The sequence below is a fragment of the Zingiber officinale genome, chromosome 2B (assembly GCF_018446385.1).
Source record: "Zingiber officinale cultivar Zhangliang chromosome 2B, Zo_v1.1, whole genome shotgun sequence".
NCBI lineage: Eukaryota > Viridiplantae > Streptophyta > Magnoliopsida > Zingiberales > Zingiberaceae > Zingiber > Zingiber officinale.
The window spans coordinates 39,959,314-39,974,198 of record NC_055989.1 but is presented as its reverse complement, the minus strand read 5'-3'; positions in this window follow the sequence as shown (position 1 = coordinate 39,974,198).

Here is a 14,885-nt window from a genome sequence, read left to right as displayed (position 1 = left end):
TATTTTAATGTGTTAAAAAATATTGAAATTTTTTGTCAATAATAATCATAATAATTTGAAACCATGATAAAAATTTCAATTATAAAATATTTTTTATTTAACCATGAAAAATATTTTAAATAAATAAATTTATTTTTAAAAATAAATATTTAAAGATGGTTTTCGAGTCCTAAAAATCTTGATAATTATTCTAGATATTAAAAATATAACGGTAATTTTCCCAAAAATTAGGTCTTTTGAAATTAATTTCTAAAAGAAATTTAAATTACATTTCCAATCAAAAATTTATAAAAATCAGATAATTGTCAAAAAAAAAAAAATTGAAAATTTTTACTCTAACAGAAAAACATAACTTATTATTACAAAAAAAAATGTTTTGAAAAATGAATTTTCTAAACATTTTTAATCATCAAAACTTAGTTTTTAAAAGAAGAATTATAAAAATAAATATAATAAATAGAAAATTTTAAAAATATTTCTGTGAGTATATAATATCTTTATTTGTATAGAAAAAAATTCAAGACAAAATATTTTTAGAAGACATGTGAAATAATTAATTTGATAAACAAAGTTAAAAATAAAGAAAATTAAATTTAAACCATGCATCAAAATTAATTTAATTTAGATTAAGCATGATTTAGGAATCCAAAATATGTTAGTAATTAGCCCTAAGAGCCAATTATGAGATGATTAGGCTTTTTGAGTTACTCATTGAGTTAGACTCAAATGAACCCACTCATTGGATTGAGTCCAATCCGAATTAGACATATTAGATTAATGGGTTAGACTCAATGGGTTAGACTTTTTGGGTTATTGGATTAATGGTTAATCCAATATAATAATCCAACCCATTATGAGGAATACAAAAAGACAAAAACCCTTGGTATTCATGGGATGAATATAAATAGATTTTTGGAATGAATTTTTCATTAGAGATGAAAGGGAGATGAAATGTGTGACTCTTAATCTTCCCTCTTCTTCCTCCTTCTTCCTCCTTGGGCCATTTTTGCTCTTGGTCGAACCTCCATGAGTGGCTAGCACCATGAAGGTGGTTCTTCTTCAAAGGCTTCGTTTGTGTGACGAACGAAGGATGTGTTTGTGTGGATACCGTAGAGGCGCAGACGCTTGATCGTGCTGAGATCTGCATCCAAAGAAAAAGTTATTGTCGAGATTGCGAAGGGCACGCAACAAAGGTATACCTCTCATGTAAAACTTAGTATATGATTGTTTTCTCCTTCGTATGGATCTTCTGGAGAGGATCTAGTTAATTTTCTGCTGTGTTTAAGTGTGTTTAGCGTGCTAGATCGCAACAGTGGTATCAGAGCCACTTGCAAAGGCATATACTAAGATGTTAGATTTTATATGTGATATAGAAATTGCATGAGATATTTACTATGGTTTGCAAGATTATGAGTCCTTTGTTTTGTTGGGACCGAAACAAAGTTATTGTGAACAAACTAGGTCTTGTCCATACAAAGTTTTCGGCCAAACTATGTCTCGACTATCCAAAGGTCTCGGCTATACAAGGTTTCGGCCAAACTAGGTTTTGGCCAAACTGGTCTCGACCAAAATACTATTGTGAACAGAAAGGTTTTGTGGGTAGTAGGGTCTCGGGTATGGCAGCAACTCATATAATAAGTATGCAAAATAATTTTTCTTCGAGGGTCCTGCCCCCTTGCCCCCCCCCCCCCCCCCGGCCCGCCCGCCCGCTAACCGGCTAGCGGGATCGCCATGACGTTGTGACTCATAATTAATTGTTGAAATCATAGTAAATTTTATGTCATAAAATATTGTGAATATTATATGACATGGTGCATGGTTATGGCCTTTAACCCCAGTGTAATTGGATGTGTGTGTATGTTGTAATTCATAATACGGCCTGCGTATCGTGCCTCTTCTTTTTCATTCTTTTTGTAAATTTAAACTACCCTCGAATGTAACTCGAGGTTTCTTTAGATTTTGTAATGTACAAATTAGAGAGAAATTAGTCTACTGGATGATTATGAAAAGGAGAGAAGGACAACAACACACGATGACCAAGGAAGCACTTGGAGAAGATGCTTGGACCTAGGTTGACCTCTCGATCTTCTCATTGGCTTGAGAAGATCGTAGTGATGGGGTCAAAACCATGTCATGTTTAAATTAGCATATATGTTGATGTATGCCATGAATGTATGTGATGCATGTGTAGCTATCGTAATTAGGTCCTTTTTATATGCCTACCAAAGTTTGGTACTCACTACTACCTTGATCATTTGTAGTCAGGTTTTCCAAAGAAAAGTGACTCGTTTTATCTTGATAGAGTGTGATAGGACAATTGTAATGTCCGACTATTTGACTTTGGGTGTGACTTAACTAAGTTGAGAACTTAGAGGCATATCCCATATGATGAAATTCAAATTATACTAGTCTTGGCCGATTAACCAAAGCTAACTCAAGATGAGTTATAATGTAGATTTCATAAGATGGGTAAACGAACAAATAGTCTTGTTCACCTAAAGATACAAGAGTTACATAGGATGTAATTGGTAAACGTTGTCTACCTAAGTTGTACTAAGTCTTAGGCGATTAGCCAAAGCTAACTCAAAATAAGATATAATATGGATCTTGTCCAATTGGTATACGTTGCCTACCTAATGTATACAAGTCTTGGCCGATTAGCCAAAGCTAACTCAAGATGAGGTATAATGTGGATCTTGTCCCACTTGAATGTCTTTGCTTTTGGGTTTAGAGCTAGTAGTGACTTACTCCTACCAAGTTTTAGAATTCAGTGGGAGAATCATTTAATTAAAGGCCTAATTAAATGATGTTAATATGATACCTATTTCTGTATTTTATTGTTGTAGATCACCATGTCATCTAGTATGTAGAAGACACTATCTTTGCGATATGTCCTTGATAAGGACAAGCTCAATGGAGCTAATTTCCTAGACTAGTATAGAAACATGAGAATAGTTCTCAAGCAAGAAAGAAAAATATACGTCGTAGAGCAACCCATTCCTGAAGCACCCCCACTACTGCCACTAGAGCTGATAGGGATGCTTATAAGAAGCTTCAAGATGATGCATTAGATGTGTCATGATTTATGCTCGCCACCATGAACTCTTAGCTTCAGAAGTAACATGAGAACATGGATGCTTAAGATATGATTGAGCATCTTAGACAACTATATCAAGGACAAGTAAGGCATGAGAGATTTGAGATCTCTAAAGTACTGTTTCAATGCAGAATGCAAGAAGGAAGTCCTGTAGGGCCCTATGTACTCAAAATGATTGGGTTTGTAGAAAACCTACAGCGATTGAGATTTCCATTAGGTCAAGAATTGGTCACTGATCTTATCTTGTAGTCATTGCCCGATAGCTATAGTCAATTTGTCATGAACTACAACATGAATGAAATTGACAAACCGATGCCTGAGGTAAAGGTAAGACCCAAGCCAATGGAAAGGGCAAGACTCATGCACTGAAATCCAAAGGTCGGGTTGTTAAGGAAGGAACCTGCTTCCATTGTGGTGAGACCGGACACTGGAAGAGGAACTGCAAGTTATACCTAGAGGAACTGAAAAGGAAGAGAAGTGAGACTTCTGTCTCAGGTATATATGTTATAGAAGTCAATCTGTCTATTTCTTCTTCATGGGTATTAGATACTGAGTGTGCATCTCACATTTATACTAATGTGTAGTGGCAGAGAAATAGTAGAACATTGACAAAGGGTAAAGTGGACCTACGAGTAGGCAATGGTGCAAGAGTTGATGTTGTCGTTGTAGGAACATATTCCTTATCTTTGCCCACTGGGCTTATTTTAGAACTAGGAGTGTTGTTATGGGCCCGCTTTGACAAAGAATATTATCTCTGCTTATTGTTTAGACAAGAAAGGTTTTTCATTTGTAATAAAGGACAAATGTTGTTCTATTTATTTTAATGAAATGTTCTACTATAGTGCACATCTTGTGAATGTACTCTATGTTCTAGACTTTGACAACCCAATCTATAACATAAATATCAAATGGTTCAAGTCTAATGATTTTGAATCAAACATATCTCTGGCATTATCGCTTGGGTCACATAAATGAGAGTCGCATATCCCAACTCCATAAGGATGGACTTTTGGACTCATTTGATTTTGAATCATATGAGGTATGCGAATATTGTCTTCAAGGCAAGATGACTAAGACTCCATTTAGTGAACACAACGAAAGGGCTGATGATCTATTAGGACTCATACATACTGATGTATGTAGCCCTTTCAGAATAGCAGCTAGAGGAGGCTAACATTACTTCATTACTTTTACTGATGATCTCAGTAGGTACGACTATGTGTATCTAATGAGACACAAGTCAGAATCCTTTGAAAAGTTCAAAGAATTCAAGAATGAAGTACAAAAACTAACTTGGTAAGAGTATTAAGATGCTTTGATCCGATCAAGGTGGGAAATACCTTAGCCAAGAGTTTCATGACCATCTCGTTGAGTGTGGGATCATATCTCAACTCACTCCACCTGGAACACCACAATGGAATGGTGTATCAGAAAGGAGGAATCATACTTTATTAGATGTGGTACTATCTATGATGAGTCATATAGATCTTCCTACTTCCTTCTGGAGACATGCTCTAGAGACGGTCGCTTTCACACTTAACCGAGTTCCATCCAAGGCTGTCATAAAGACACCATATATGATATGAACAGGGAAGAGTCCCAAGATGTCTTTTATGAAGATTTGGGGTTGTGAGGCTTACGTTCGATGACAAGTCTTAGATAAACTAGGACCCAAATCAGACAAGTTTTATTTTATTGATATCCCAAGGAAAGAAAGGGATATTACTTCTATAATCCCACACAAGGCAAAGTGTTTTTTTGCCAGAAATGATGTCTTTCTAGAAAGGGAGTTTATTTCTAGAAAAACTAGTGGGAGTAAAGTTAGTTTTGAAGAAATTCAAGATACACAAACTAGCATCGAAGCCTTGATGGAAATTGAATAGGTACCACAAGATGTTGTGGATCTTGATTTTATTACACTGCAAGAAGTTGTGGAACAACAACCTGTTCAAGTAGCACAAGCTCTACGCAGATCTGCTAGGACCCGTTATCAACATGAGAGATATTCTTCTCTTGTCTGACAACAGTGATGTAGTGCTAGTTGGTCTCAATGAGCCTACATCTTATCAGGAAGTTGTACAGGGCCCAAATTCTGAGAAATGGCTAGAGGCCATGAGATCCAAAATAGAATCCATGTACACTAACCAAGTATGGACTTTGGTTGATCCACCTGAAGGGATCAAACCCATTGGGTGTAAGTGGGTCTTCAAGGTGAAGACTGACATGGATGGTCATATGCATACCTATAAAGGTAGATTGGTAGCTAAAGGATTCAAGAAGATTCATGGTATAGACTATGATGAAACCTTTTCACCAATTGCGATGCTCAAATCCATTCGGATCATGCTTTCTATTGTTGCTTACTATGATTATGAGATCTGACATATGGATGTCAAAACTGCATTTCTACATAGAAATCTTCTCAAGGATGTGTATATGACACAACCTGAGGGTTTTATCGATCTAGAGCATTCTGGAAAGGTATATAAGTTGCAAAAATCCATTTATAGATTAAAGCAACCTTCTAGAAGCTGGAATCTTTAATTCAATGACGCAATTAAAGCGTTTGGTTTCATCAAGAATGATAATGAACCTTGTGTCTACAAGTGGGTTAGTGGGAGCACAGTCATATTTCTCATATTGTATGTAGATGACATACTTCTCATTGGAAATGGCATCCCTACTCTTTAGTCAGTGAAGAGTTGGCTTGGGAATTGTTTCTCAATGAAGGACTTAGGTGAAGCAGTCTATATTTTAGGCATCAAGATCTATAGAGATAGATCTAGGAGATGGCTTGGTCTAAGCCAAAGTATATATATTGACAAGGTGCTTAAACGTTTTGTCATGCAGAATTCTAAGAAGGGATTCTTGCCAATGTCACATGGTGTGAGTCTTTCGAAGACTTAATGTCCTTCTAAGGAAGAAAGGGGCCGCATGGATCATATTCCTTATGCATCTGCTATAGGGTCTATCATGTATGTCATGCTTTGTACTCGTCCGATGTCTCATATGCTTTAAGCATGACGAGCAGATACTAGTCAGATCCAGGTGAAAGTCACTGGACAACAGTCAAGAATATTCTTAAGTACTTGAGAAGAACTAAAGATTATTTCTTGATCTTTGGAGGCGATGAAGAGCTTGTTGTAAAGGGTTACAGTAGTTGTTGTAAAGGGTTATAGAGGTGCAAGCTTCCAAATTGACAAGGATGATTCTAGATCATAGTTAGGACATGTATGTTACATAAATGGTGGTCTTGGGTATTGGATATTACAAGGATTCCATCTCATTCGAGGGATCATCGATATATGAGATATGAGGATATGTAGAGAACCAAACAATACTAACATTATGGATCCTTTAACCAAGGCTTTCGCGCCGAGGAAGCATGATTGTCACACTAGGTTAATGGATATTAGATATTTCAGTGATTGACACTAATAACATAAGGAGATTATTAGTGTAAGCCCTAAGAGGCAATCAAGAGTTGATAGACTTAGGACATTTTGTATCATATTTCGTTATTTCATTAGAAGGCAAAGGTTATGGTTACTATATTTACTTCAATTCAGTGCTGAATGAATAAGTATAATAATGTCCTAGAGTAGAAGGTTCTAATCTACAACATATCAATTGGTTGAATTGATAGTGAGATATTGTAGAGAACGCTACTCTAAACTATTCTTAGTCAAACATTAATATACAAGAAAAATATTAATGCGTTAATACTGAATGATCGAATGGATGCGATAGGGGGGGGGGGGTGAATATCGCACTTTAAAAAAAAAAACTTTAGCCTTTTAAATCAGAGTCATGCACAGCGGAAAGTAAAGAGAGAGAGACAAATTCATTTACTTCGTTCGGAGCCTAGCTCGACTCCTACTCGAAGGCCTTGACCACACCGATGGGCAATCACTATAACCCTTCTTTCCGAAACCTTTGGAAAGAAGCAGATCGTATAGATACAAAAGGTATAAGATAATAACAACCCTACTATCTTATTTAAAATTAAGTGCAATACAAAAATTATACCGACAGTAGTACGTGTAGAATGTAGCTTGGTCTGTACTTCCGGATGGAGTGGCTTGCTAAGCTGATGAAGACGTGTAGCATGATCCATACGTAAAGAAGATCTTTTGAGATAATCAGAAGTGTTGTGTAGCCACAGACTTTGACCCTCCTTTTATAGGTGTACTGGACGTTCGATCGACCGATCCCACTATTCGGTCGACTGAACCCACTCCCTTCCTTCCCGGCTGGAGTCTGACGTTGGCTCGATCTTTTGCATTTACTGATCATAAAGGGTTCGGTTAACCGATCCCATTTTTTGGTCAACCGAACAGGCTCCTTCCCTGTTCGTCGAGATTTGTCGTGATCTGCATTTACTGCACCATTAATATTGATTGGTTCGGTCGACCGATCCCCGAGTTCGGTCGACCAATCAGCTCTGTTTCCTTTTGCTTCTGATTGATGCTGATGAGCTGGCTTGTGCTAAGTCAACTTGGTTCGGTCGACCAATCCCTACATTTGATCGACTGATCCGACCGAACCTGCAACACAGAATTAAACAAAGTATCCCTGCAACACAAAGGTTAGCACAGTAATATATATAATGCATGAGTAATATTTAGACAGTAAAACTGTCCTGATCTCAACTTGGAAACCTTCCCTGTTTCTTCAGTTGGATCAGCGATCTTATGTTGTTCCTTTCAGGAACTCGACCTCACTGTCTCTCCTCCAGTTGTTTACCTCAACTTACCTGCCAAACATGATCCTCCAGACATGTTTGGACTTTGCCTGCTCAGTGTCTGATTACCTGACCTTTCCTGCAATACTATATTAGCCAACAGTAATAATATCAATATAGAATATAATGGTAAACCTAATCCTAGATTTACTGAGATCCGTTGGTCCGGTAGATCGCGAGTGGTCGACCGGAAACCTTCCGATCAACCTTGCTTGGAGTTCACTTCTCCAAGACTTCTCGTTACCTAAGGTTACCACCCCCTAGGGTTTTCTCCACTTGGCTCACTCACCAAGACTCAGTATTTGGCTACCCAGGGATCAAGTCCTCCAAACCTATCCACCTGGCTTCCACAATATACCAAGATGTCCCTTGCCTCAGTATTCGGCTACCCAGGGATCAGGTCCTCCAAACCTATCCACCTGGCTTCCACGATATACCGAGATTTCCCTTCCCTTGCCTAGCCTACAGCTAGGACTTCCCTTGATCAAGCTCTATACTTAAACATACTTGAACATATTTGTCGAATATTAAAACCTTGGAGGTCGATTGCACCAACAAATACTAGCATGTAGGTCAACGGATGACTTAATCTCACAAGTCATGGATATGAGATATCAGGTTGACACATGGGTATATATTAGAGAATATGTGCTGAATTGACCCACCATGAGATGTTTCATGGATCGTTATATGAGTGTCATAAACATTTTCATGTGACTATTTGTATGAATAGTCCTTAGAACTGAAGTCACTACAGTTCCCTACATAAGGAGTCATGTACTTTGGTATCGTCAAACATCACCTATAACAAGGTGGATAATAAAGTTGATCACTGGGTATGAAATAAATTATGCGAAGGGATGTGAGTGATGTAGATGGGATCTATCCCTTCCATATAACGGAAGTGATATCTGTGGGTCCCTTGATTAGTAGGACATAAGAATGTATGGTCATACTCAGATGAGTCAATATGAGATATTGAGCTTATTTGTTTAGTGTGTCCACTTAGAGATCAAGAAACACAAAGATTGATAAGAGGATGACACGTTCTATGCCTCATTGATCAATCTAGATATCAAGGATAAAAGGATTGAGTCTTACAAGATAATAGCCACAGAAAGGTTAGGTCGGATCTCGACTTTCTCGTCACTTGAGTAGCAATGATGCATTGCTAGATGTCACTCATTACTTATGTATCACAAATATTGATATGGATACATTGCCAATGTTACGAGAGTCTATTGGGTCACACACAAAGAACATATTAGTTTAGAGATGGGTATTTTAGTTTGACTAAAATACTAAGGATATTAAGAATAATGGGTAAATCCAAAGTGTTGGTGTCATCTTAGTGGTGATTGACACTAGTGCTAGTGGGAGATTGTTAGCAATTAGCCTTAAGAGCCAATTATGAGATGATTAGGCTTTTTGGGTTACTCATTGAGTTAGACTCAAATGAACCCACTCATTGGATTGAGTCCAATATGAATTAGACACATTGGATTAATGGGTTAGACTCAATGGGTTAGACTTATTGGGTTATTGGATTAATGGTTAATCCAATATAATAATCTAACCCATTAAGAGGAATACAAAGAGACAAAAACCCTTGGTATTCATGGGATGAATATAAATAGGTTTTTGGAATGAATTTTTCATTAGAGATGAAAGGGAGATGAAATGTGTGACTCTTAATCTTCCCTCTTCTTCCTCCTTCTTCCTCCTTGGCCATTTTTGCTCTTGGCCAAACCTCTATGAGTGGCTAGCACCATGAAGGTGGTTCTTCTCTGAAGGCTTCATTCGTGTGACGAACGAAGGATGTGTTCATGTGGATACCGTAGAAGTGTGGACGCTTGATCGCGCTGAGATCTGCATCCAAAGAAAAAGTTGTTGTCGGGATTGTGAAGGGCACGCAACAAAGGTATTCCTCTCATGTAAAACTTAGTATATGATTGTTTTCTCCTTCGCATGGATCTTCTGGAGAGGATCTAGTTAATTTTTCGCTGTGCTTAAGCATGTTTAGCGCACTATATACCAATAAAATAAGTTCCTACCTACTGGATTTATTAAAAAATTTCTTGGGATATATTTTATTTCTACTTTTATAATTTGGCCCATATGGTTCCTGATATACCAGTTAAGTCCACTATAATTTTTGAAATTTAAATTTTGTGAAATATTTGAACATGCAGAATTTTTAAGACATTTTATTTGTTCTTTTAATTTTATATTTTCATTTTTAACTTTATTAAATTCTTCTAGTGGAAATACTTTAGCTAAGATTGCTTTCAAATTAATATTTTCCTTTTTCAGTTTATTATTTTTAGACTTGAGTTTGCACATTTATCTAGACATTAAGGTTATACCAGAATATAACTAAGCAAGAGGTAGAAGGCATAATTCACTTATCATATTTGATTTGAAGTTGGATTCTCCCTCATCATTGCAACGATCTTTGATGTAGCTCCCCCTTCATCGATGCTCTCCTTTGGTGACTCACCATTAATGCCAGTCCAATATATTCCTACAATTCAGGCTCTTCTGATGACTCACCCCACGTTATTTTGAGGCTCCTTTGTTTCATCTTGCTTGATCCTTTGTCTTTGCCTTTTAATTTTGCATAGCTTTCTTTTATGTGTCCTCCTCATCACAGTTATAACATCATACTCTTCTCTTGTTCTGTGAAAGCTTCTTAGCCTGAGATTTATTGAATTTGTTAGTTTTAAAAAACTTTAAAAATTTTCTTACCACAAAAGCTTTTTCATCTTTATCGAGAGATGTGTTTGTTAGAGTGTATATTAAAAGTCTAGCTTTTTGTATAAACATATAAGAATCACATTGGTCAAATGCCTACATTTATGCTAAGTGTAGTTTTCCATTTAATTTATATTGTCGATAACATGGTGTGAGGAGACACACAGAAGATCATGTTATCAGATCCTTATAAATTATAAACGGTTGCTCACAACCAAGATGGAATGGGACAAACCATTGGAGTAGTTGTAGTATAATTAGGTATTAGTTTATCTTGACTAATAAATTATACTAGTACAATGTGAGTGTATTGAGCAGGACCAATTGAGGTAGTATCTTTTTATACTGACTATATAAAAGAACAATACCTCTGTTATTATGGAAGTGTGTACTCTTAATCATGATATAATAACAAGCACATATACTTAGTATTTATTTCTTTGATTTATCAAAGGGTATGATTTAGCTAGTTAAATCAATAGGCCCGATATGTTGGGAAATGATATTATTTATATGGTGTATTGTTGATTATAGAATGAAACTGTGTCCTAGTAATCTAGGTTGATGATGTCCCCTTGAGGAGCTCATAAGGATTGTCATGTAAACCCTGCAGGTGAACTTAGTCCGACATGACGATAAGGTTGAGTGGTACTACTCTTGGAGCTAGATATTAATTAAGTGAGTTGTCAGTAACTCATTTAATTAGTGGGCATTCAATATCTTAAACACAGGGAGACTAACACACTCATGATAAAAAGGAGCTCATATAGTAATATGGGATTGGTGTGGTAGTGTAATAATAACTCTTTAGTGGAATAAGATATTATTGATGACCTTGAGTCGGGTGTTCGGGACGAACACGGAAAGCTCAAGCTCATTGGGAGACCAAAACCAATTCATCCTCTCAGTCCATATTGTAGCATCTTATTTATAAAGTCTTATATCCACCCAAACCCAACTTCTTACCCACCTTAAGGTGGTCGTCCAAGCCAAGCTTGGAGCCCAAGCTAGGGTCGGCCAAACCAAGGTTAGATGGGTTCAAGTTTTGGTCGGTCCTAGCTTGGAGCCCAAGCAAGGGTGGCCGACCACATTGAATTCAAAAGGAAGTTTTATTTTGTAAAATCTTTCCTTTTATAGAGATCCATTAAAAGGATTTAAAAGGATGATTTTAATATAAAACTTTCATTTTTTTAAATCGGTCATTAAAGGAAGTATTTATTTTGTTGAAAACTTTCCTTTTATGTTGGTTTTAAAAGAGATTTCAAATTTTAAAATCTTTCCTTTTATAGCTTTCTACAAAGGAATAAAAGAGAGATTTGAAATCTTTCCTTATTTGTAGTTATCTATAATGTGAAAAGAAAGATTTTAATTTTTTGATAAAACTTTCCTTTCTTGAAACCATGTTTTATTTTAAATCTTATCTTTTATAGATATCCATAAAGGGATTTAAAAGAGAGAGATTTTAATTTATAAAACATTCCTTTTAGAACTATCCGCAAAAGGGATTTTTAAAAGAGATATTTTAATTTTTTTTAAATCTTTCCTTGATTGGAAAACAAGCATGTGGCCGACCATGACAAGAAGAAAAGGAAGTTTTAATTTGTTTGTTTTAAAACTTTCCTTTTTAGTCATTGGTAAGGAATATAAGGAAGTTTTAATTATGTTTAAAACTTTCCTTATTTGCCAAGACCAAGGAATATAAAAGAGAGGGTAGAGGTGCCTCACCTCATAACAATACATCTTCTATTCCTCTCCTCTCTTCCTTGGTGGTGGCGGGCCCTTACTCTTTCTCTCTTCTCCTTTATTTTCCCTCTTGGTGGCCAGCGGCATATTGGTGTGGAGATCCTTTGATGGCTGGTTGCTTGAAGGAGAAGAAGAAGAGAAGGAAGTTCTCTTGTTTAGCATCCCTTGGAGGAAAGTTGGTGGCCGAACTTCATCATCTCTTGGAGAAAGTTGGTGGCCGAAACTTGAGAGGAAGAAGAAGGCTTGGGTGGATTCTCGTCTTGGTAGATCGTCGCTCACACGACGTTAGAGATAAGAAGAGAAATACAATAGAAAATCAAGAGGTCTATAAGTTACAAGAGGTATAACTAGTTATTAGTTTCCGCAGCATAACTAGTTCATCTTTTGTATAGATCTTGAAAACCAAACACAAGAGGTTATCAATTTTAATTATCATTTTTGTTATCGATTTTCATTTCAATTTCATGTTTCGATAATATATTTCTATTGAGGTCTCTATTGTTAAAGCTTGTTTACTGTGAGAAGTTTAAATATCCAATTTCTTTGAAAGGCTTTGTCGAGACAGTGGTGGATGATCCCATACCCAAGAAGGCCTAGTGCCTCGCCATGTTTGACCTGGAAGCCGATCCTTGAAATATATATTTGATCAACTTCTGTAATATGGTTTAACTTAGGAAGATCACATCGGTTGAACTTGAAGTAAGAATATTAAGTTTCGTTCCCAATTCAAGTTTAACTTCTAAAGGAAAAATTTTGATTAATAATGTTAAGCATCGTTTGCAATCCAAATTTAACTTTAGTAGAACACATGGGTAGCAGGATAGTTCTATGCTTGTACAAATTTTTATACAAGGGAACTAGGATGGTATTTCGAGTAGCAACCAATTATTGGTATTAGAGCAAGGTTTTAACCTCTGTGTGTTTGGTTTTAGTTTAATTATGCACATGTCATACATATTTTAGGCAGGATAATAGTAGGATGTGAAAATAGATTAACTCTGTGGTTGCAGGCTCCAACTATTATGGCCTATTGTGATTGTGTGTGATTGGACCCTCGGACATGTCGAGGGCATTTTAAGTGTGTGCATGATTGTACTTATTAAATACAGTAGGAGCTATATTAGTTTTAGGATTTTACATTTTTGTTCGATCTAGACTTTATGAACATTCCTTTAAGGAATATAGGATCGATATATGTAAAATTCTATTTTGTCACGGATCGTATCCTTGCGAGACGTTGTGCTATTTTAGAACCAGAGGCGCAACGAAAAAAGAAGCAAGATAGATGCGGCGACAAGACCCGATTGCGGTGGCTAAAGATGGCAGCAGCTAGGGTTGGCGGCACACGGAAGGCAGTAATGGAAAAGGCCATAATAGTTGGAAAATTATTTTTCTATATTTATTGCTTTTATTTGTTGTGATGTGTGTGTGCATGATAAAATCCTCATCTTAAAAAACTAAGTGGGAGAGGGATTAGTAAATAAATTCCATGGTCTCCATTACTGGTTTCTAAGTGATGCAACAAACTTGCGTGTTGGCTCTGAGTGCCTCCCTCCACAACAGATGAGTTTGTTTGCGGATCACTAGATCAAACTTCCTTTATGGATGGTTATTGGAAATTATTTAGGAGCGTGTGATCTTCTCCAACTGAAGGGGCACAATCCTATTTAATGGACTAAGTATCAAGTAATGGTATACACTTAGGCGCATTTAATAGTATCCTCCCCAACGGAGTCACTGCTATTATTTGTGTGACCAAAGGAAAATCAACTATTAATTTGTCATAAAGCTAGGTAAAACCCCCTCTTACAAACAATTGAATTTGTATACGTCCACACTAACGTGGAATACAAAATTCATGGTGTTTGAGGTAATTTTATTTGTCATAAAGTTAGGTTGACAAAATAAAATGGGTAAAACCTTCTCTTACAAACAATTGAATTTGTATACGTCCACACTAACTTGATATACAAAATCATGGTGTTTGAGGAAATTTAAGGTTGACAAGATAATTAATGGGTAAGACCCTCCTCTTACAAATGTCTGAATTCGTATACGTCCACATTAACATGACATACAAAATTCAGGATGTTTGAGGTGTTGGTGAATTTAAATGATATTATTTTGAGGAATTAATATTATTTTAAATTCTAAAGTTTTAACCAAATATTTGATCAAAGACAGACCAACTATTAATTTTATTTGTCATAAAGATAGGTTGACAAGATAATAAAATTAATGGATAAAATCTCTTCTTAATGTTTGAATTTGTATACGTCCACACTAACGTGGCATATAAAATTTACGGGGATTTTAAGGTATTGGTCTTGACGAAATATTTTTGTGATTCTTAGGATTTCAAATGTTTTTCAATTCCCTAGCTGTTATACTAAAGAATAGACTTAGTAGTCCCAATTTGTAACGCCCGCCCTCCCTGCTAACCCTAAGGGACGGGGCTACGATACTCTATGTAAAATTTTTTTCTTTTTCAAACAGCGGAAGACTTAAAATAATTCTCTTAGTTTAATAAAAACTTTTCTTTTGTTT